Genomic DNA, 23,780 nt, shown 5'->3' with positions numbered 1-23,780 from the left:
TGTATGTTGTGTGTAGAAGTACCTTCCCTTTTCTGTCGCTCCCCAGTCAGCTTCACGGGATCGCCCGAGGATTGTGTGTTATGGAAGAAGGAGAAAAATGTCTCCCTTTCCATTTTCTCCACTCCACGCATAATTCTAAACACCCCATCACCTTTCCCCTTACTCACCATTTTTCTAAGCTGAACAGTCCCAGTTGTTGCAGCTGCTCCTCACAGAGAGGATGCCCCAGCCCCCTGATCATGCCCTTCTCTGAAACGCTCCCTGTTCAATACTGCCCTTATTCTGAACAAATGTAACTTGTAGCAGTAATGTGGCAACCCAACTTAGAACAGGCTACATTATTAATAGGTGGGAATGTCCCTATGAATGTAAGCAGTTCCATTCTATAGCTTATAAACTTCTTAGAGAATAGGATTAAAATTTCAGCTACTTCCTACATGACTTCATTTAATACTAGTTGTAGAACACCAAAGAAAAATGTTGGTGGATTTTTCTCAGCTTACGCTGCAATCCTACATTAATTGCCTAGCATGCAGCTGAGCCTGATCTTTGTCTTTCTTTAGTGTAATTGCTCATAGCTCTAATTTGGAACAGGACAGCAATCTCTGGGATGGGGAATTAAACTTTTTCCCACCACATTTGGTTTCCAAAATTCTTCCCATCATCATTCCGTGCACAGGTTTTTAAGCCTGTACTGCTTCCAATATATACCTTTTCTATTTAAAAATCTCAAGAGTGGAGCATGTGGAATTTTAGACCAAAAAACCCGTTTCTCATACCAAAATGTGCTAGTTCCCATACAACTCAGGGCTATGGGCATTTATTCTAAAGCAATTAAAATGACTAAGCTCAGCTGTACAACATATGTAACATGTAGTTTAACCCTCCTACACCATTTGCCTGGGTGTAAGCCTCATTCTGCAAAGTAGGACTTACTTTTGAGGAAACACGTGTAGGTCTGTGATTATGCAAATATAGATATGGCGAGATCCCAACTTACTGTTTTACTATCTGTTAGTAAAACTTTGCAGCAATAAAAAGAGGATTAGGGCCTAGTGGTGCTATTTTTAGCTACTTGCACTGGTAACCCCATGACCTAAGAGATCATATCAAAGGTTTTCAAATGCCTCCAAGCTATGCCATCCTGTTGATCAGAAACCTGGAAACAGTCGGTCGAAGTGGTCCAAGATTGCTTTTAGTTCAGATGATTGAAAAATAAAAATAATGTTTTTACTAAATACAAGTGGAAATATGAGGCCAAAAGTCAGGATCTAATCAAGGGTGGGCTGCCTATTTAGTTTCCTCTAATTGCACCTATTATCTTTATTTTACATTATGAAATATTTAGTTACTGAGGTGTGGGGCCTTATCTCTGAAGTATGCATGAAAACAGCTTTGAAGCAAATGTAGATCTTCCTGAGGCAGTGAAATATCCAAGTGATGAGATAATGCCAGTAATGTTTTTCAGTGCGGTTTAACACTGCTCTACCTGGGCCCCACAAAAAATGTTAATCCTGGTCATTAGACAAACTATGCTGTGGAGTCATCAGTCTCTCAGCAACAATGAACACCCTGCTCAACTGTCTGGGGCTAGTGAAGAAACCCATGAAGTGGGCAAAGCTGATAAACCCTGGGATTAGACTTGTTTCCAATATTCACCTGACCTGAACATGCATGTTGAACTTGGACATTTGTGTTTGGGACAAATGGGAATTCTGGAGGGCAGCAAAAATAGTTTTGATGGAATGAGTGAATTCCTCAGGGTGGATTCAGCATATCTCTAAAGTAAACATCTCCACATTTCCCTGTGCAAGTCCCACAAATGGAGGAGATCCTTGAAGACCTCCTTCTGCACTCAAGGGTTAACCAGATGCACAAATATTATATTATACTATAATATACTCTCCCACCTATCTGGAAGTCTCATTAAACTCAGTGGGCCTCATATCTGAGTAGACATGTACAGGATTATAATGTCAGCCTATCATTGGCAATGTAGTAAGGATGATGAGAGTTGTAGTCCAACAACCCCTGAAGATTCTCAGGCGAGTGCTAACAGATCCTTTCAAGCTAACGCTCAGGTGTATAAAGCAAATAAGCAAACCTAGGTTCTCATTTTGTACAGAAGTCCAGAATTTCTTGTGCCTATTCCACAACTTTCAATAATATACATAGCGTGGCATTGGATACACCCAGATTAGACTTTGGAAACTAACTATCCACCCTTGCTTTCATTTTTCTTCCACACAAGGTGAGTATGCCAAGCACTCAGTTGTGGGTGATAAATATGTACATAGGTTAAGGTGGGGCTCCAAGTGCTCTACCAAGGAGTGCCTTAACACAGATGGCCCATGTTGCCTGGAGCATGAGGAGAAGGATCTTTATGACCTTACAGTGCAAATATAGGATTACTCTTTTACACAGGGCTGTTCATCATGACAAAGTCCAAGGTGTAGTTCAAATGGAAGGCATGTCACCCTGGCCTGCAAAAGAGAAAGAAAGAAAGAAAGAAAGAAAGAAAGAAAGAAAGAAAGAAAGAAAGAAAGCAGGCAGGCAGGCAGGCAGGCAGGCAGGCAGGCAGGCAGGCAGGCAGGCAGGCAGGCAGGCAAGCAGGCAAGGTCCATGATCACAGGTGTCATAATTATGATTCTCTCCAGTATTTTTGAAATGGTTTCATAATAAATGTAATGTGTATATTAGAAATATTCTACTAATCATGTGTTTTATCAACAATGCTGAGATATATGTGTGCATCATCAAACCAATACCTCAGTGGAGGCGGCATTTTTTAACGTTGAAAGAACCCTGTTCAGAAGCAACATCCATGCTTTGATTCAATGGTGGGTTCGCATGACAAGGCAAACCATGGTGGTTTTTTACATTGCTAGTTTGTTGTGTCATATGAACCCCATTGTAGTACATTGGCATGGTAGGTTTGGACTACAACAGAAGTAAAAGTTGGTTCTATAGTTTCTTCATACCATGTTGGCTTGTGTGGTCTGAACCTAGAAAACGCAACTATTGGTAGTATGAAAGCCAAACCAGAGAGATGTTTAGCAAGAGTGGCCTTTGCCACTCTTGCCAAGCAGTTAACCAAAGAGTGCCACTGACAGCTACCACTCTGCATGGCTGTTAGAGAGGTCTCCTCTCTGCCCACCTTCTGCCTTTACAGCAGGAACAGGTGATCTACTGGGCAACACTGCAGGAAAGAGCAGCACTGCCAACCACTGCTGAGAAACCCCGCACATGTCCATGCAGGAGGTGCGACAATCATCCGGATAGCAGTGCCCAGCTGGTTGCAGTACTACTCAGATGCTTCCCCTGCTCAGCCATGTTTTCACCGCTGCTTGTGAACGAAGCATGCATGCCCATTCCCAAGTTCTCCCTTCCAAATAACATCCACTCCCTTTTCTTGCTCCCACTTGCAAGGGAAGCACCCCAACCCAGCACCTGCTTGGGTGCTTTTCTCACAAGCAGCAGTGATGACAGGTGAGTGGAGGAATCAGTTGAGTACCATTGTCCCCAGCCTGGCATGGTTACTCAGATCCTGCAATGTAGCCAGGTGTGGCTATCTCAGTTTTGCAGAAGGGTGTGTGCATTGCCTCAAAACACAAACAACACTGGACTCTGTAGCATAGCCCAGTGTTGCTGGAGTTTTATTTATATTTACTTATTTATTTAAAACTTTGTAGACTGTCCCTTATCTTGGTCTCGGGATGGTTTAACAATAAGACAAAATAAAATGAAAACAGCATCCTAGAATCAACAATACAACCCATATTAAAACACACAAACCTTAAAACATTGGGAAAGTAAAAAGGTTTTAGCCTGGCGCTGAAAAGAATAAAGTGACAGTGCCAGACAAACCTGTCTGGGGAGCATAATCCACAACTGGGGCACCACCACAGAGAAGGCCCTTCTCTGCGCAGTCACCCTCCTAATCTCCTTCAAGAAGGGCTCCTGGAGAAGGGCACCTGCCCCAGATCTTAAAGGATGAGCAGGCACATAAGGAAGGAGACACTCTTTCAGGTTACCAGGCCCTAAGCTGTTTAGGTCATTGCCAGCACCTTAAATTGGGCCCAGATGTCAACTGGTAGCCAGTGTAGGTAGAAAAGGACAGGTGTTATGTGTTCATACCTGCTGGTCCCCGTTAACAACCTGGTAGTTCTGTTCTGAAGCAACTGAAGTATCTGGACCATCTTCAAGGGCAGCCTCACACAGAGCACATTACAGTAGTCCAATCAGGCAGTTACCAGCGCGTGGGTCACCGTTGCCAGGCACTCCTCATCCAGATAGGGGCACAGTTTTAAGGAAATGCAGATGAGGCTATGGCACTGATTGTGTCAGCAATGCAGTTCACAAGAGGAAAGGCTTTGTTTTGAGATTATAGCTGCAGCTTCATCCAAACCTGCCATTTTTAGCTCTTGCAGAAAGCCCAGTGCACCACACAGCTCCCCATGAATTCACTCTGTTTCATGTACTGCAGTAATTAATAACCCTGTTACGAAGGTCTCTGGATTCATTGCATATTACCTACAGTGTCTAGGAGGGGATGGTAGGCTGAGCAGGTCATCACGCCGTGCAGACATTAACTGTGCCCTCCAGCCTGTAATGGCCATCGACTCAGGGCAATTGCAGGGGGAAAGACCTTGGTTCAGCAACAGGTCTCTCCACTGAGAACCAGCAGTGTCCTAATAGACAAATTTCTCAGAAGCTGGTGCCCAGCCTTGTCGCTGCTCAAGCACCAGATGGGTCTGCATCTGTGGACCTGTTCTCTAATGGTATTAGGGCTTTTTCCAAATGTGCAGCTTTACACAAAGGATGCAGTCCCATGAATCAGATTCAGTAACAAAAGAACATTGCTGCAGTTCACAATTCAAGGGATGCAAAAGCTCATGGTGTAAAAGTGGCTGAACATTTAAAAGCAAAGTGATTTGTCTAGATTCTGAACCCTAAACCCTAAAAACCCTAAACCCTCGTGCATGCTGATTTCTCTACCTCTTGGTAAAGACAACAGGCTTTCCTCTTCCCCATCAGCTCCAACCAACATGACCAATATTCAGGAATGCTGGGAGTCATAGTCTAAAACATCTCAGAAATACCACACTGGGGGAGCTCTAGCAAGGTTTAACCAATGTTTCCAAAATAAAGTAAATTATGTGGAGCTCTTTGTGTTATGATAAATGCAGTGATGTCATAAAAGATACTTCAGACAGTTGTGCTGTGTTTATGCATTGGGGTCTCCCTGCGCCACATTATTCCTAGGTGTGTGTTGCTTTAATCCTTCAGTTCAAACTAAGTTGTGATGCTCTTGCTGAAGACCTCTTGCATATGAGTGCTGTTCAAAATGCACACAGACAGAACGTGTGCAGGTGCATTGCAGTGGTGTCCATGATACTCACAAATTACAACCCCAAATTGCCATGCACTTTCCCCCATCCTGGAAAAATTCCTGCAGTCGCAGATGTTGCCTCATGCCATAAAATCAGCTTCCTCTTCCACAGACATTGAACAACTGGTCTGGGTAAAGATGTAACAAATGTTTTCAGAACAAAATGAAAACTCTAATTTTCTTGCAACAGCAGTTGGAGCACTGACAGCCGATGCTTGATTAAGTAGACATAAAGGTCAGGGAGGCCTTTAAGATGCTGGTTCTTGTTTCAGAGAATGCTTGCAAGGTCTAAACATCTGCTATTTCATTACCAGAAGGAAAATGCCTGTGAAGTAGGATCTACTGAATTGATGGAGAAACTGAGCTCCCTCCCAATGGAAAATGTCAGAACCATCAATGGAAACAAAATACAACAATTTCACATTTCTTTTTAAAGAAAAAAAAATGCATTATTCACTTTATTATTTTTTCAGGCAAGAATCCAGAGTTTTCATATTTGTTCTACTCTTATAGACTATAGTTTCTGCATTTACATATGGATTTACAAGACATTCAGATTGAATGAATCAAATGATTTTTTAAAGAATATGTTTTACAACCTTTGGTATCTGTATTCTCACATCAAAGAAGTGATGATAGTGAAAAATTCGGATCTCCTGCTGATGTAGTTGCTCATTCTCTCCAAGTGCAACAAATGGATTCTGGCTACATTGTACGCAGTGTTTGCAACATTAAACCTGTTTTTTTCTCTCCCTCCTTTGTTCCCAGCATGCCTCAATGTAGGCTGGGGCATGCTGAGAGCTGTAAATCTTTTCCTCTGTCTAAACAAGTATAAGATTTTGCTCTTAACAAATTACCAGGATATTGTTCTAAATGCTTGGAATGTATCTCTAGTATTTCTCAACTAGTGGAAGAAATAGCAAAATAGCATGGTTCTACTTGCAAATTGAATTTGGCCAGTGAAATCCATTTCCTTTTCCTCTTCACTTCTCTTTCATGAAAAGAGATGAAACAGTTATGTTCATGGTTTGCAACAAGCCATGGTTTCTCATTTTATATGAACATGGGTAACTGGTTTGTGAAACAAACTAGGATCTGACTAAGGCCCTTTATCATGGTTTAAGCATGCAATCATGACTCATGGCCTGGCAAATATCACTATCAGGGGTATATAGTGCAGATGTAAGTTGGAATTTGGATATTGTGGTAGCTGATGAAGTGATCTGCAAGATTCCAAACTGAAGTTTTGGAGATCTGAGGAACCTATTTGTTTCTATTGTGCTATTCCTGATAACCTGTAAAGAAAATGAATGTTATGAAGGCACATTCAACCCATTGCCCCATTTTCTCTCATTCCATGGATACTACAACATTTCAACACTATTATGATGCACTGCCTACATGTGTATCTTGAGATCAGTAGTCTCTGTAATATCCCTAAAGAACCAGTGGATCTAAGTGGCTTGGATTTAGCAACTTTGGCTGGGGTGTCAACTATGCCCATTTCAGGATATGGATAGCCTAACCACTGCAGCCATGCATTGGTAATCTCCCAGTCAGACTGCCGAGATGCAATTTGTGTGGGGCTGCCCTTGTGCCTGCTTCAGAAGCTCCAGCTAGTGCAGAAAGCAACAGCCAGGATGCTCAGGGGAGTACTGGCCCACGTAATGTATTCCAGTATTAAAAGAACTGCACTGGATGCCTACTAGCTACTACAACATGTTCAAAGATCTGCTGTTGCCATACAAAGCCCGAAACAACTTGGGACTGGGATACCTGGACAACCATATTCCCACACACACACATGCATACACACATACATGCATATATGCACACCCACTGAACCTCTGTTATCTATTGAGAAAGGCTTAGTTAGCCAGTGATAAGTTACCCGGTAGTGATGCATAAGTGGGCCTTCTCAGTGGTAACATCTTTTGGATCATGCTCCCATCTGTATCCAGACATGTGCAGAAATGGTGGCAAGTGTTAAAAGCACACCTTTTCACAATGGCTTTCTCCAACTTGTTATTACTATCCCATTGTTATTTGTGATAGGATTTTAAAGTTGTTAAATGTTTGAATCATTTATTATTTTATTTTTGGTGTTATATCGTTATGCTGTATTTTAATGTGAACTGCTAGGGATTTAAAAATATTAAGTGGGATTAAGACTATTAAATGAAAAAGAAAGAGATGCATTCACCATATCTTCACTGTATAAGGACTGTACTGAGATATTCTGTACAGCACAAATTTCCACCTACTTCATCGAGTGCCTTCCATAAGCACAGAGACAAAACAAAAAGATGCATTGATTTCAGGCCTGGATCTAGCTAAAGCTCATTATGGCTAATGCATGAACTGATGATGCCTAATTTGTTGTTATATCTCAACTGTATCATATCATCTTATCTCTTGGACCTTGAAAACTCACCATTACATGTTCTAGACAAGTCCTAAATTACCTTGTACTGCTTCCAAACAAAGCTAGATTACACTATGCCTTGCCAGACATTTCTCCTTCCCTCCCTCCGTGCCACACAGTCCCACTTAAACACAGATGGAAGGCCTCCTTCCTTGAAAACCGCATTCAATGGGGCTTGCAAAGCTGGTTTAAACCCTTCTATGATCTTAGAAAGGATGATTTGGGGATGGAAGCACAAAACCCTGCCACACACCTTCTATGTATCTTTCACATTCCTCCCCCCACCCCAACAAATGAAGGAATTTTGGTGCAAGATTTTTCACTGATTGCATGGATCACTCAAAATCTCCCAATATTAGCCTCAGAGTGAAATTTTAGGGGCTGTGCCCTCAGTGCTCATTAGCCTCTGAACCTGGGTGTTGGTGAACATCTGGTGCAGAAGAAGCAGCAGGTGCTCACCAACAGTCTCTGCTTCCCCAGGGTCCGCTTCTGCACGTCAGCCAGACAGCTGCTTTTGGCTTTCTAGCTGTGATGCTTCAGGCACAGGGGAAGGAGGCTGGAACACCACAAGGGCTCCTCTTATTTGCAGGGCTCTGGCCTCCTGCGTTCCACCTTTTCCCTGTCTCCACACTTGATCTTCAAACCTCGGAGAAGCAACCAGTGTGGTTTCTGCCACATTGTCTGTGAGCAGGAAAGCTCCTGAATATGGAATCTGAAGAATCCTGTGGCCCCCTAGATGCTGCCTGGAGATCATAGGATTGCTCTCTCAAAGGTTCCCATCCCGCACACACAAATGTTGTTTTGCGTGACATGCACTGCCCTGGCAGCCTAGAAGAGAGAAATACTTGCCCATGCCTTGTTTATCCACAATAAACCATGGGTTGCTTATTTTAACTCAGAGCTTGTTTGTATATCCAAAGCTGAGCATGTCCCTGTGAAGCCAATTAAACCAAAACCTGATAAAACAGCTAGCTTTGGCTTCAAACTGCTAAACTAAAGGAAAACACTCTCTGACACCTCCCCCCTGCCACCACCTTTTAATCAGCCAGAAGACGAAGTGCACTTGGGTTGTGTCTGCATGACGGTTTGGAGTGTTTTGTGTCATTATAACCTCTATCTTTTAAACCACCTTGGGCTGAAAGGCAGAAAGTAATTCTTCTAACCAACAGCTTTTAAAGACTTGTCTGGGACCAACAAACCACAATCTCAAACCAAAGTTCAAATTTGGCTGGTGAACCCTGACTGCAATTAACATCTGAATTATCCATCATGGCTTAGCCCCAGCCAGTTACTTTGCCACTCCTGCCCACCTGGTTACACAGAAGCAGAGGAAGAGGAATTGAAAAAGGAAATGCCTGATGCAGCTGCTGGCAACAAGTTCCTTTCTCCAGCCACCTCATCCACAAGCTCTGACTCTCCAGCTGGACTGCCTAGTTCTGCAGCAAGTTTGCAAGATACTTTTTTTTGGGGTGGGGCTGGGGAATCCCTCCATATCTGCTTTCCCACATATCTAATGAAGAATATATGTAAAATATATTTTTGTCACTACCAGTGTATACTAGGAGATACCACGGCACATGTCCTATATGCCTCTTCCAACCAGCACCAGTCTACCAACAACTCATTAAACTCTGACTACTGCTCAATGTCAACCTTACATATAGGTGGTCCATTAAAACAAATCGGACTCCAGTCAGTCAAAATTGACCTAAATCTCATTGATTTCAGTGGGAGTTCTCTATAGAGAGCTAATGTTGGATATTACCCTGTGTTTTGGCAACCCAGCCCTTTTTATATCCTGATGACCTACATGATTGCTAACATCTGTTCTCCTGATTCTTAACCCAAAGCAGTTCAGCACTCACTCGCTCTCTCTCTCTCTCTCTCTCTCTCTCTGTGCGCGCATGCTCACACATGCATGGAGGGGGTAATGTCTTTGTTGAAAGACTAGCTCCCAATGCAGGGAGTGGAATGTGTGAATTAGCAAAACTTGCGGTTGCCAATGTTCTCCAAATTCTATCTTGATCCAGTCTGTACTAGATTGTTAGCCTGGTTTTCTTTTCAAGTGAAAACCCATGCTTATTTTCATCTATGTTTTCCCAAATGTACACATCAGTTGTGGGCATCTTTGAAAAGTACATATTCTTTCCCCACTGAATAAAGCATATGTGTGCATTTTTTCAAAAGTACACAATTTTTCATGCATTGTGAATCGCAGTGTAAGCTTGGAAATGTACAGACTTCAATTGCATTGCATCTGAGTCTGTGTTTGGTCTGGAAGGTGCAAAATGATAAAAAAAGAACTAAAACAATTTTTTCATACAACCTTAGCTCAAAAGGTCTTTTGTTGGGGAGGGCTGCAAAGAGAAGATCAACAAAGAAGGCTGTTAAGTCTTTTGGAAGCATACCTACAAATCCTGGGTGGGGGAAAAGAATGCTTTAGGAATGTTTGGGTGGGAGGTTATTCAGAGTTGTACCAAAGATCTCCAACCTGTTTTGCAGCTGGCCAAGTGCAAAAGAACTGGTGATGTGATAGTCCATCATTAATCCTGAGATTCTACAACAGACTTCAGGCATTCACTGTGGAGGCAGGAGGACAATGTGCCAACACTAGCCCATTAAACTGCAGGTTTTTTCAGGGGAGCTGACCCTTTTCGATTCCAAAGGCTGAATTCCGTCTTGAAGAAGCTTTTGAGGGCAGTGCTGCAGTGATGGCCACAGCCAAAGGCAAAAGGGAAAAACACTGAAAATGTCAGCAGATTTTAACTTTAAGCTCTTACAAGTTGTAATAAGACCTCAGAAGAAGCATGTAGAATGATGGATGCTGCAAAGCCACTAAAGGATTGGTGGCTGAGCGAAAGGGGGCAAAGCCAAATGAAGGAGTCTATCTGCAAAACCCCAGAGAGCTGATTTAGGATCCCAGGTCAGCTGGATTTAGTCCCCTGGGCTGAGATTCTACATGGATGAGATGAATCCTGGCTCGTTCAACTATGGATAAGCACTGCATCAGAATGCAACCCAACCACTGCAACTCTTTCAGAATCCGTGTCATCTTACCTAAACAAAACTTGAGTTCCCTTGAAAGTCCTGCAGACGTTTCTGTTGTGAGGAACCCTCCAAAGGCAGGCTGAGTTTCATTTTAAGACAAACTCTGAAGCTACTTCCTCGGCTAGCAGTCCAAAGTATATTTGAAAATGAGGTGTGGAGAAATGCAGCCTGCCATGACTAGAAGATGAAAGGTGAACTTCATAAGGAACATTAGCCAAAGACATTAGAAAACATCTTTGCTGGGGCAAAACGATTCAAGAGGTTTTTGCAACTGTGCACAGCAAATGGGATATGCATGCTTAATAACCCATCTGAAATCCTTTTGCACCCTTGTCCCCCTGCCAAGATCAAAGCATGTAATAAAGATGACCACTTTTGCAACTGTTAGGTCAAATACAACAATCCTGGGTATTCAGATAATCAACAAAGCATTCCTGCCAAAAGACACAGGGCTCAGAATTTAGGTATACTAGCAGCAGCCGAAAAAGTATTGCAAAATCATTTCTTCAGCCCAGAGTTCTTGACATTTTTCACAGCCTGCCCACACAAGTGAATGCTGACTCAGATACAGCAGCTCACCAGCACCTGTGAGGAACAAGGTCCTGGTTCTCCTCGATGTTGTAAATCCTGATTCTTGATGGACATACCAAAATTTGGACTTGCAGCCTTGACAGTCCTTCTGAATTGTTGCTGCTGTCCTTTCCCAAATCAAAGTTTTATGGCAGTTGCAGCTTCACCATACTGTCACCGGTATTTTATTCAGAGAATCTGCTTGGTTAACCAGCATATAATGCTAGCTAACTTGCAATGACAACTTGTTTTCCCTGAGAAAAGAAGCATTTTATTAATAGGTACTCGCTGTTTTAAACCAATGCAGGGTTTTCAAAGAAGTAAGCCTCTTTGAGTTCAGTGGGACCTACTTTCCGCTTGGGGTGGGGATTGCCTCCAAGACAAAGCTTCCAATGGTACCAAATGCAACCAATAAATTGCTAACCGGTGCCTGGCCTCAGGAGCATATTACACCTGCCCAAGCCATCAAAGGTACCCTAAGCTGAAGAAAATGTTGATTTTATGCTTTCAAGCCCTAAATGGCTTCAGAACTAGTTATCTAGGGGTCAGCTTGCCTCATGAGGAACCTGCCCCAGTGCCTTGTGTGGCAGGTTAGGGTGCTCCTCGCGCTGGGAGGTCCTGCTGGTCTCCTCCTGAGGTCATCCAGTCTCCAAGGAAATCCTCTCTTATGTCTGCATGCCCATGGCTAGCCTAGTTCCTGAAGACTCTGGTGTCATGTGCTTCTTCTGCTTTGCATTTGGAAATGGTGCTGTTATTGTCTCACACCTCTTTTAAGTAAATACATAAAGTGTGAAGCCTATCCGTTATAAGGTGTCTGATCAAAATAATCTGCTCAGTGCCAGGGTTATGCAGGGAACCCTTTAATTGAACAGTTGGATTTAAATAAATCCAGACTCACTGAGTAGCTCATGAAGATGTTGCCTTTTGTTTGCATCGTTTCGGAAAGCCCTGCCAGCTCAGAGGTCTGGAGCATATTACAATTATGCCTATGATAAATACCCCCCAAATGGGCTGACTGAAATGTTAACCAAAAGCAAGAAGCACAAACTGCCTGGATGATCTCAGACATAACAAGCAATAACGAGCTTCTCTCCGGGCAACTGCTACCTTGGGGGAAAAGAGAGAACAGAGGATATTTTAAGTGTATCCACTGAATTCACACATTGTAAAGGAACAGTGGCGTCAAGCTGAACCCTTTTTATGTTTGCTCAGCCCTGCCATCAGGAAAAACAAATGTGTGCACTGACCCACACCAGAACCATACCAGGATTTGGGGAGGAAGCTGCCTTTTTAATTGGGATGGGACACACTGTGACTACTTCCCTTTAGAACTTTGCAGATTATTTTAAGAACTGGAGCAAATGAAGAATATAAGGTTCAGCAAATAAGGCTGGGGCATGCACAGCTGAAATCTCACCTGGAAGAGGTCTCCTCATTCAAGGTTTTCCTGAGGGTGGATTTTGTATGATCACCATCACCCTTATCAGTACTGAAAACAGCCTGTACAGTAATCACCTGTGAGGAGTGAAATATGGGAATGTTACATTACGGACTAAAGTAAGACATGACCCTCTGAACTTTCCTTTGTTCTGTTTTCTGTTTCAGTTGTGTTCTCTGCCAGCCAGGAATAATACGCCAGTTTGTTTGCCTGCAATGAAAAGTATGAGTTTGTTTATTCTGTGGTTATTCTGAAGAATGGAGCAGGATGGGGTGATTGCTGCTAAAGGGTGAAATAAAGAGATTCCTTAAGGAGATATGCAAAAAAAGTATTCTATTTTACCCTCTCAAAGCACTTATTTCACGCATAATGGCTGTTTTGTTCCTTTTCTTGTGTACTTGAGGAGAAAGCATGAAAACAGTCCTAGAGGACTAGAAGCACTGCTGCATATGCTGCAGTTATCTGGCCGGCCAGCCATCTGGGCTGTAACTCAGACCTCCTTTCTGAATTTGCAGTGCATGTAACACAGCACAAGGCCTTTCCGACCCTTTTTCTCAGAAAGGTGTATTGCAAACCTACCACCCAGGAAACCTTCTTGCATGTTTATCAAGGGGTTTTGTTAATTCACTAAAGGAAGGTTAGTCTGCAATCAATACTCTACAAAATTGAGGATTCAATCACATTGACTTCAACAGGAAAGGTACACATATTGTTCCAGGCACTACTCTGCCTAATATGCTGGCACTGTTATGTGTTCTTACTCCTCTTCCTCTTCCTCCTTCTCTGTTGCTGGGACACAATATAAAACTGAATGTTCATGAAAAGAAACTCCATGCTAGTTTTTAACTTCTTAGTTATAGCATCCTCCTTCATGGATCGCTGCCTTGTCGTGGCGAAGGGGCTTGTGTAGCTCAGTGAAGCTATGAGTTATGCTGTGCAGGGCCACCCAAGACAGACAAGTCATAGCAAAGAGCTCTGACAAAACGTGATTCACTGGAGAAGGAAATGGCAATCCACTCCAGTATCTTTACCATGAAAACCCCACCAAAAGACAAAACGATATGACACCAGAAGACGAGCCCCTCAGGTCGGAAGGTGTCCAGTATGCCAGTGGGGAAGAGTGGAGGGCTAGTACTAGTAGCACCAGAAAGAATGAAGCGACTGGGTCAAAGCCGAAAGGACACTCAGTTGCAGATGTATCTGGTGGTGAAAGGACAGTCCGATGCTGCAAAGATCTATACTCCATAGGAACCTGGCATGTAAGATCTATGAAACAAGGCAAGGTGGACATGGTCAGACAAGAGATGACAAGACTGAACATCGACATGTTAGGAATCAGTGAACTAAAATGGACAGGAATGGGTGAATTTAATTCAGATGACCATCGGGTATACTACTGCGGGCAAGAATCCCTCAGAAGAAATGGAGTAGCCTTCATAGTCAATAAAAGAGTAGGAAAAGCAGTACTGGGATACAATCTCCAAAATGACAGAATGATCTCAGTTCAAATCCAAGGCAAACCATTCAACATCACAGTAGTCCAAGTCTATGCCCCAACCACTGCTGCTGAAGAGGCTGAAGTTGACTGGTTCTATGAAGGCCTACAACACCTTCTAGAATTAACACCAAAAAATGATGTCCTTATCATCATGGGGATTGGAATGCTAAAGTAGGAAGCCAAAAGATAACCAGAATTACGGGCAAGCTTGGCCTTGGAGTACAAAATGAAGCAGGGCACAGGCTGGTTGAATTTTGTCAAGTGAATACGATGGTCATAGCAAACACTCTTGTCCAACAACCCAAGAGACGACTCTACACATGGACATCACCAGACGGTCAACACAGAAGTCAGATGGACTATGTGCTCTGCAGCCAAAGATGGAGAAGCTCTATACAGTCAGTAAAAACTAGACCAGGAGCTGACTGTGGCTCAGATCATGAGATTCTGGTTGCAAAATTTAGGCTTAAATTGAAGAAAGTAGGGAAAAGCACTAGACCACTCAGGTATGACCTAAATCATATTCCAGATGAATATACAGTAGAGGTGACAAATAGATTTAAGGAATTAGATCTGATAGAGTGCCTGAAGAACTATGGAAGGAGGTTCGCAACATTGTACAAGAGGTAGCAACTAAAACCACCCCAAAGAAAAAGAAATGCAAGAAAGCAAAATGGCTGTCTGAAGAAGCTTTAGAAACAGCTGAGGAAAAAAGGGAAGTGAAAGGCAAGGCAGAAAGAGAAAGATACACCCAATTAAATGCAGAATTCCAGAGAATAGCTAGAAGAGATAAGAATGCCTTCTTAAATGAACAGTGCAATGAAATAGAAGAAAACAATAGAATAAGGAGGACCAGAGATCTCTTCAAGAAAATTGGAGATATGAAGGGAATGTTTCATGCAAAGATGGGCATGATAAGGGACCAAAATGGCAGGGACCTAACAGAGGCAGAAGAGATTAAGAAGAGGTGGCAAGATTACACAGAAGAACTATACAAGAAAGAGCTTAACATTCCTGATAATCACGATGGGTTGGTTGCTGTCTTCGAGCCAGACATCCTGGAATGTGAAGTCAAATGGGCCTTAGGAAGTCTGAGCAACTAGTGGAGGTGACAGTATTCCAGCTGAGCTATTCAAAATCTTAAAAGACGATGCAGTAAAAGTGCTACACTCAATATGCCTACAAACTTGGAAAACTCAACAGTGGCCACAGGATTGGAAAAGGTCAGTTTACATTCCGATCCCAAAGAAGGGCAATGCCAAAGAATGTTCAAACTACCACACCATTGCACTCATTTCACATGCTAGCAAAGTGATGCTCAAAATCCTACAAGCTAGGCTCCAGCAGTATGTGGACCGAGAACTACCAGAAGTACAGACAGGATTTCAAAGAGGGAGAGGAACTCGAGATCAAATTGCCAACATACGCTGGATCATGGAGAAAGCTAGGGAGTTCCAGAAAAACGTCTACTTCTGCTTCATTGACTATGCTAAAGCCTTTGATTGTGTGGATCACAACAAATTGTGGCAAGTTCTTAAAGAGATGGGAGTACCAGACCATCTTATTTGTCTCTTGAGAAATCTATATGTGGGTCAAGAAGCAACAGTGAGAACTGGACATGGAACCACTGATTGGTTCAAAATTGAGAAGGGAGCTCAGCAAGGTTGTATACTGTCGCCCTGCCTACTTAACTTATATGTAGAGCACATCATGAGAAAGGCAGGGCTAGATGAATCACCAGTTGGAATTAAGATTGCTGGGAGAAATATCAACAACCTCAGATATGTAGATGATACCACTCTAATGGCAGAAAATGAAGAGGAACTAAAGAGTCTCTTGAAGAGGATGAAGGAGGAGAGCACAAAAGTTGGCTTGAAACTCAACGTTAAGAAAACTAAGATCATGGCACTCGACCCTCTCACTTCCTGGAAAATAGATGGGAACAAATAGAGGTAGTGACAGATTTTATTTTCCTGGCTCCAAGATCACTGCAGATAGGGACTGCAGCCAAGAAATTAAAAGACGCTTGCTCCTGGGGAGGAAAGCTATGGCAAATCTAGACAGCATACTAAAAAGCAGAGACATCACGCTGTCAACAAAAGTGCGTATAGTCAAGGCTATGGTTTTCCCAGTTGCAATGTATGGCTGTGAAAATTGGACCATAAGGAAGGCTGAGTGCTGAAGAACTGAGGCCTTTGAATTGTGGTGTTGGAGAAGACTCCTGCGAGTCCCTTGGACTGCAACAAGATCAAACTGGTCAGTCCTAGAGGAGATCAACCCTGACTGTTATTTAGAAGGCCATATGCTGAAGATGAAACTCAAATACTTTGGCCACCTAATGAGAAGGAAGGACTCCCTGGAGAAGAGCCCAATGCTGGGAAGCATTGAAGGCCAAAAAGAAGGGGACGGCAGAGGATGAGGTGGCTAGATGGAGTCACTGAAGCAGTTGGTGTGAGCTTAAGTGGACTCTGAGGGGTGGTGGAGGACAGGAAGGCCTGGAGGAATGTTGTCCATGGAGTCGCGATGGGTCGGGAGTGACTTCATGACTAACAACAACAACAACAGTTATAGCATCAAAGATTTCTGTTTGCTTTACACTTTTGATATCTCCTTGTTTATTGCACGTCTATGAAATATTTTTCGTTACTATTCCTATGTAAGACAACCATCCACAGCCAAATGAACTCTCAGTCACTTTTTCTTCAGAACAGATTTCCCTTACCTAATATTTTACATTAGAAACAGCCATCTTTCTCTTCCTCCAGCAGATAGTGCTGCTCCTGGCTTCTAAGAAAGTTTCAAGGGATACTTGAACCCATTTCCTCTGGTCAAGCCCCTGCTTGAAAGCACGGCTGCCTGCTTGAAACATCACTGCAAATCCACAACATGGCAGGCTAGCTCCTTCAAACCACCAGCTTTCAATTCTTCTCCAGCAGGGTTATCTTTAATTGGAAAACACAACATTTTCTCTGCTTTATCAGCTAAGGGAATTGCAGCTTTTAGTTTACATCTGTCTTAATAGACCCTTCCATTAAAATCAAACAAACAAATAAATCCATCCTGGCCAGAACCAACCACTCAAGTTCCTCAATCCCGGTTTTTGACATCCTCGATCATCTCAATTGTTCTTCACTGTCTATCTGATACTAACTTCCTCCTGTTGATCAGACATGCAGAACCACAGGACAAGGGACAAGTACAGCCCTTCTAGGGATTCCAGACTTGTCCTCAGGGTTTTCCCAGATGACCGTGTCCCCTTTCCTTCATGCACTCACCATGGGCTGTTGGGCTGGACTGTTTCTGGGCTGTTTTGCAATCTAGCCCCCGCCCCCGCAACCTTGCCTTCATCCCACAGCATCTGCTGCTTAAGTTTGCCACCAAACGGCATGACTGGCCCTGCCACCAATCCATGGAATTCTTGGACGGGGGTGGAGGTGACACAGATTTAAATACTAGCAGAGCCTTCAGTTCTAATGCATTCACCAAATCCACTTCTAACGTTTTCAGAGAGTATGACTGTACCATAATTTCTGGTTACAGTTCAGGCACAGTTCATAATGGCCACATGAAACATAGCAGGGGTGGCCAAACCAAGGCTCAGGAGCTGCTCTTTAATTTTATTTTGCAGTTCCCCCATGGCTACCCACTTGCAACTCACCACCACCCATGGGGCCTGTGGTCTCCCACTTACAGCTCTCAAACATCTGACATTTGCTGTATGTGCACTTCTATTGAGCAAGATAATTACCCTGGAATATAGTCATATTGCTGTGTTTTCACACTGGTGTAGCTCACTGCACCAATATCACCAAGCATGAAATAGCTTTTAAAATCTGAGATGTTTTAAAACTTTTTGAAAGAAAAGTAGAAAGAACTGAGCAAATTCACTGGACATCTTGTAAGATAACTGTAGATTATTATACCATTTTGATGTCTAGAATGGAGCAAGAGAATGAAGTACTCTAGTAAGGCTGAGTTTTTAGAACATTTTTGGTGGGCCACATTACTGAGCAGGTAGCTTGGTAATCCTTAAACCAAAGTGGCAACCATTAAATGCTAGTCAAAATTGTTTCTATGCATGCATATGCATCTACTCTTTAAGAGCTGTATTTCTTTGCTTCTTTTAAAGTCACAGTTACACTAAATAAGACAGTGCAAAATATTCCCATGGTTACGTAAGACATATGAAAATTATTAAACTCATTAGGAGCTCCACTGAAACAAAAGGAAAACACCCTAAAAGGAAAAAGACCGTTAAGTTTTAATGGACGTGGAATAGTTGCATGTTTTGATAATCTGATGTATATTACATTAGGTATCTGTTTTACTATTAGCATATGTATTTCTTTCAAAATGTTTATACCCTACTTTTCTTTTCCAAACCAATGTGGCTTGAGATTCAGAGCTTTGTATGGAGGCTCTGTGGCTATTTAATGTATTTGGTAGAAATTAAAATTAATTGTGGCCATTATTGTTAACATTATGCTAGCTATTTCTGAAAAGTACATCGTTGGTTTATAGGTTTTAAGAGGAGAGATACTGAAAATCATTTTTTGAGGTTTAGTCCTTGACACAAACCCTTGGACTGAACGCAAAAGATGCCTATATACCAACTCAAGTGACCTTGTATCTTTTTTCCTCTTTCTATTAACTAGCTGATGACTAACTGAGGTCTAAGAAGAGACGAAATGCTAGGCACAATTGTACGGAATTGGCACTTCACAAATTGGCTACAGGCCCACCCGGCTTCTCATTGTGCAATATGAAGGGGGCCAGCCCCTCTGGGAAGCTTCCCTTGCAAGGAAGTATGTGCTGGAATAGCTGCATAACTGTAATACTTCTTCATGTGTGTATATTAATGCCTAGAAGGGACAAGGGGATGTATGGTCTCCCTGAGCCTGATCTTGCTTGATTTAAGACCTTTACCAAGCTGGATTTGGGAACTAATGACTAGCCCTGCTTTCATTCCAGCCAGATGGGGCACTCTCTTCCACCTCCTCTTAGTGAATCCTGTGCAACCCTTGCACAGCCTTCATTCCACAAACGTTGGAGAGTAGACTTGGCTCTACTCACTTTTTAAGACAGGGCTGAGCACAAGAAGAAACTCGTGAATGCTAGAGGGACAGATTCCATGGAGCTTCATCACAACCCTGCCTTGGAGTGTCATTAGGCCAGAAGTGTCAAACCTCTTTTGGCCTGAGCACAGAATTCCGTTTTGGACAAGTGCTCATTGGACAGTGGGTAGGACAAAGGGACAGGAGCAAAATGCTACTATATTTTACCTTAAAGTGTATATTTCCAGCAAGTGAGACATTTCAGCCTTTCAGAATGGGAAACAACTGCACAAAGTCCAGAAAGCACTAAACAACTTACGCATGGGGGATGGGGGATAACCTTCTTGGGAATGCCACAGGGCTGAGGTTCGGCACCTGCCCTGTTTCAGGCCATGGGTTCTTGTGATGCTCTATGATTTAGCTTGGGTTTCAAGGTTCCAAGGATCAGAAGGTTCCTGTTCTGATCTGGAGCAGGAAGCAAGGCAGAAGGATCAGCACCATGGAGAGTTCCAAGAGCTGCTGGAGCTGAAAGCCAAACAGGATTGTCTGTAAGTTCCAACAAGGAACAGAGCAAGACTGGGACTTAGACAGAAATATGGCCACTTTTGGGCTGGCTACCCCTGCCTTTATACTGACAAGCGTGATCCCTTAACATTTATTTTCCAATTTATATCCTGCCTTTTTCCTACAAAGGGCTCAAGGCAGCTTACATTATTCTCCTCCTCCATCTTATCCCCACAACAACAACCCTGTGGGGTAGGTTGGGCTGAGTGTCTGTGACTGGCCCAAAGTCACCCAGTTGGCTCCATGGCTGAGCGGGGACTAGAACCCAGATCGTCTGAGTCCCAGTCCCATGCTCTTAACCACTACACCACACTGGCTCCCACCCTGGGATGCCCAGACCCACAAGGTGGCATTTAAGGGTGTGTGACAAAGAGGAAGGCTCTGTTGTGATTTGTCAAAATTGGCAAATTGCAACTCCCCCCACAATTATCCCAATAATAAAATTATTCATTATTATTTTGTTTGCATATGGATTCAGTTCACTTTTGTCCACCAAGACTAAATCGAGGAATCGCCTGAATCCACAGGCAGACTTGCAGATCGCAATCAGCAAGAAAGTTCCACATTTTGACAAAATCATGAATGAGAAGCAGGAACAAAGAGGTCATTGAATGTTATATTCGCAGCCGGGATTGATTTTACTGTTTACAATTTTTCTTAACAGCTCAATTTATATTTGAATTTTATGCACTGAGTTAAAAGCTTATTTTTTTAGTTCTGTTTGTTCACCCATAGCACTTTATGTGGTTCAAAAATTAGAAATCTGACTTCTTCATCTTCAAATGTGATATTATTTTTTTAGGGGGTGTGAACATAAATCAGACATTTTCTAGGGGAGAGGGGCATAGAAAAGTTTGGATCCACTGCCTTAAAAGTACTCTGGCCTTTGTCAAGTGGCAGTGACTGGGGTATACTGGTGTCCTTATGTATTGATTTCTCAGATTTTGAGGCTGCAATCTAATCTGCATGCAAAGCAACTGACTTCTGGGGTGGGTGCATGGGCAGAAGCTTCTGGCATCTTGAGTCAACTCTCTTGTTGGAATCCCATCAGAATAAGAGTCCACGATAGTATTCCTGTATTCCTAAAACATTCAAAGTCTCCCAAGACAGAGATTAAGTAGGAAATAACACTTAATGAAGGCCCAAAGAGCAGCCATTTGATTTGTATTCCCTATGGCTGCTGCTAGAAAGTAGGTTCATTTAGGGGATGGGAAAGGAGCTTATAATGGGAATGGAATAGTATTATTATTTCCATACAACACACTTGAAAGCATTTTAAGACCTGGTGCATTTAAAAAAATGGAGGTTTGAAAGCCAATTGATTTGGACCCAGCCCAAATTGGCACTGTAGTTCATTTAGGAAGGGATATTCCAGACAGAGACAGAGGAAAAATTTTGGCAACTATTTATATTTTCTTTTCGTTTTCCTTTTGTCTTTCTTTCTTTGACCGACAGGTGCATTAAATATGGCCAGGCATGCATGGAATGCTCATAATAGAATTGCCTTTGCTCATTTCTTGTGTAAATCAGACACCAGAGCTATAATTTTAAGTCTGCCAGAGTGAGTGAATACCACTGCCTGCAAAATTTAAAATAGTCTGAAGGCACAATCCTGTGCATGTTGAGGCAGAAAGAGGGGCTGTGACTCCAGCATTCTCCACCAGCATAAGCCTTCCCTGACCTGACTCTCTCCAGATGTGCAGCACATCATTCCCATGACCAATGCAGCAGAAAGGGGAAAGCTCATCCAACACATGGGCTGTGTTGTGGAAGCAGGACTCATGAGCTAGATGTGTGCCGTGATTCTGGCCTCCAAGAACAAGTAGCTCTTTGAGGCTAGAAGGTGGAAGAGGGGTGTCTTGGGTTGCCTGGTGCATTTGTTACTTTCCATAAGTGACCAAGCAGGGACTCCGTGCAAGCACACTGGCTTTGGCTATTGTTGTTTAACACAGTTGTCAAGGATGTATTCACTTGAGCCAAGTTGCTTAATACTTGCACTGATTTTCCACCACAGATTGCCCACCTGATTCTTGCTATGCAGGTGACAAGAGTACGCAAAGTACATTTCACCGTACACAGTGCTTCCTTGCTGCTTCTTTCATGAGCCTACGAAGGTATCCATCTGCCTGCTGTTAGAACTAGCAGATTGTATCATTGTAGTTCTACTTAGAGTAGACCTATTAAACGAAATAGGATTTAAGCTAGACCAAGATTCGGTACAATCAGAGTGCTTTTCTGATTCAGTATAGATTTAATTATATATAATCTAGGGTGTCAAATTAATAGGATTTCCACATGTGTACACACATTGGATTGCTGCCTATGGACAAGATCTGGCAAAGGTAGGCAGTTTAAAGTTCCATTGATTCAATAGGACAAAGTTAAGAATATTCTTTAGATCAGTTTTGGCTAGTCTTGTGGGCTCTTCCTTTTTTTCTTCTTAAAGCCCCTGTTGTGGGTCTAAGCCCCATTGAATTTGGTTGGGAATGCCTTCTGAGTAGATAGGAATAAGATCGTGCTGTGTGTGGATTAGAAATGCATGATAAAACAAATTTGGTGCAATCCAGTGGTTATATATGTCCGTCTGTTTACTCATGCCATGGGGAACCTTTGGTCATTCCAAGTGAGGCTGGATTTCTACTCCCATCATCCTTCTTCAGCTGGCAATGCTGGTTAAGGAGTCTGACAGAACAACATGTGGAAAGCCGCCTGTTCCCCACCCCTGATTTACTGTTTCTTCCATCATGCATGTGCAATGAGAACCATGCCTCCTTCTTTTAAAATCCTATTCATCATGGCGCTGTGTTTTTCCTTCAGGTTTTGCTTCTTCTGCTTCTCTTCTCCTTTCTCCTCCTCCTCCTCCTCCTGGGGTATTTTCCTGACTTAGCTACTGTATGTTCCAAAAACTGAGCAGCTGCCAAGTCTGCTTCAGACTTTGATTTTAAGCAATACATCAGAAGACTAAAATTTAATAAGAACCATGTTGTAGTGAGATAAGATGACAAATGCTACAGATGAATTTAGGTTAATAAAGATTGGTTCCATATTCATCTTTCCTCTGTTATGCAACTGGTTCTGTCTTCCCACACAGTTTTGTTGTAGTTGCTAAAACACAGGCATGTGCTACATGCTGTTAAAATCTGTGATAAACTCAAGTTATTTTCCTAGTTATGCCCTGATCCTCTGAGGCCGACTTCTGATAAGACGCAAGTTCTGTAACCCTCTGTGAGTTAATTCTTCTGTTGTTACAAATGGCTCTCACATACAGGTCAAGAATGGATCGTGTCCGGAGGCTGGACCTCACCAAGAACCTTTCCCTTGTTATCTGCAAGCAACACCTTTTCCCTTATAAATAAATGGAGATGGGATTTTCCCCCTCTCAAAGTGACTGCTGCAAAGTTCACACTAAAACAAAAGAGCCATTATGAATGTTGCCATCACTTGGACAGCAGGACACACCACAAAGGTAGGATCTGCTAGTTAAATTGATAAAAGAGCATCAGTACCACCCAATAGGCATGAACCTGTAGTGATGGCAAAAGAACAAAAGGAAAGAACTAGGGAAAGCCTTTATTTTTGTTTTCTTTTAATTTTATTTTCCTGCTTTGCTTGGCCAAATAGGACTCTTATGGACCGCTAAGAGAATCATATACTTTGCCACATACTGACTTTGTTAATTATTAGCTTTTCTAAATGACTTTTCTAATATTTCAGCGCAACATCTTTTCCCTTTCAGTCCAGACGTATCCAAAGTACTATTTTGTTTGTGTTGTTTTGTTTTTTCTCTACAT

This window comes from Varanus komodoensis, unplaced genomic scaffold (genome assembly GCF_004798865.1).
Source record: "Varanus komodoensis strain SLA01 unplaced genomic scaffold, ASM479886v1 scaffold13_3, whole genome shotgun sequence".
NCBI classification, from domain to species: Eukaryota; Metazoa; Chordata; class Lepidosauria; order Squamata; family Varanidae; genus Varanus; species Varanus komodoensis.
Note: the sequence above shows the minus strand (reverse complement) of the source record.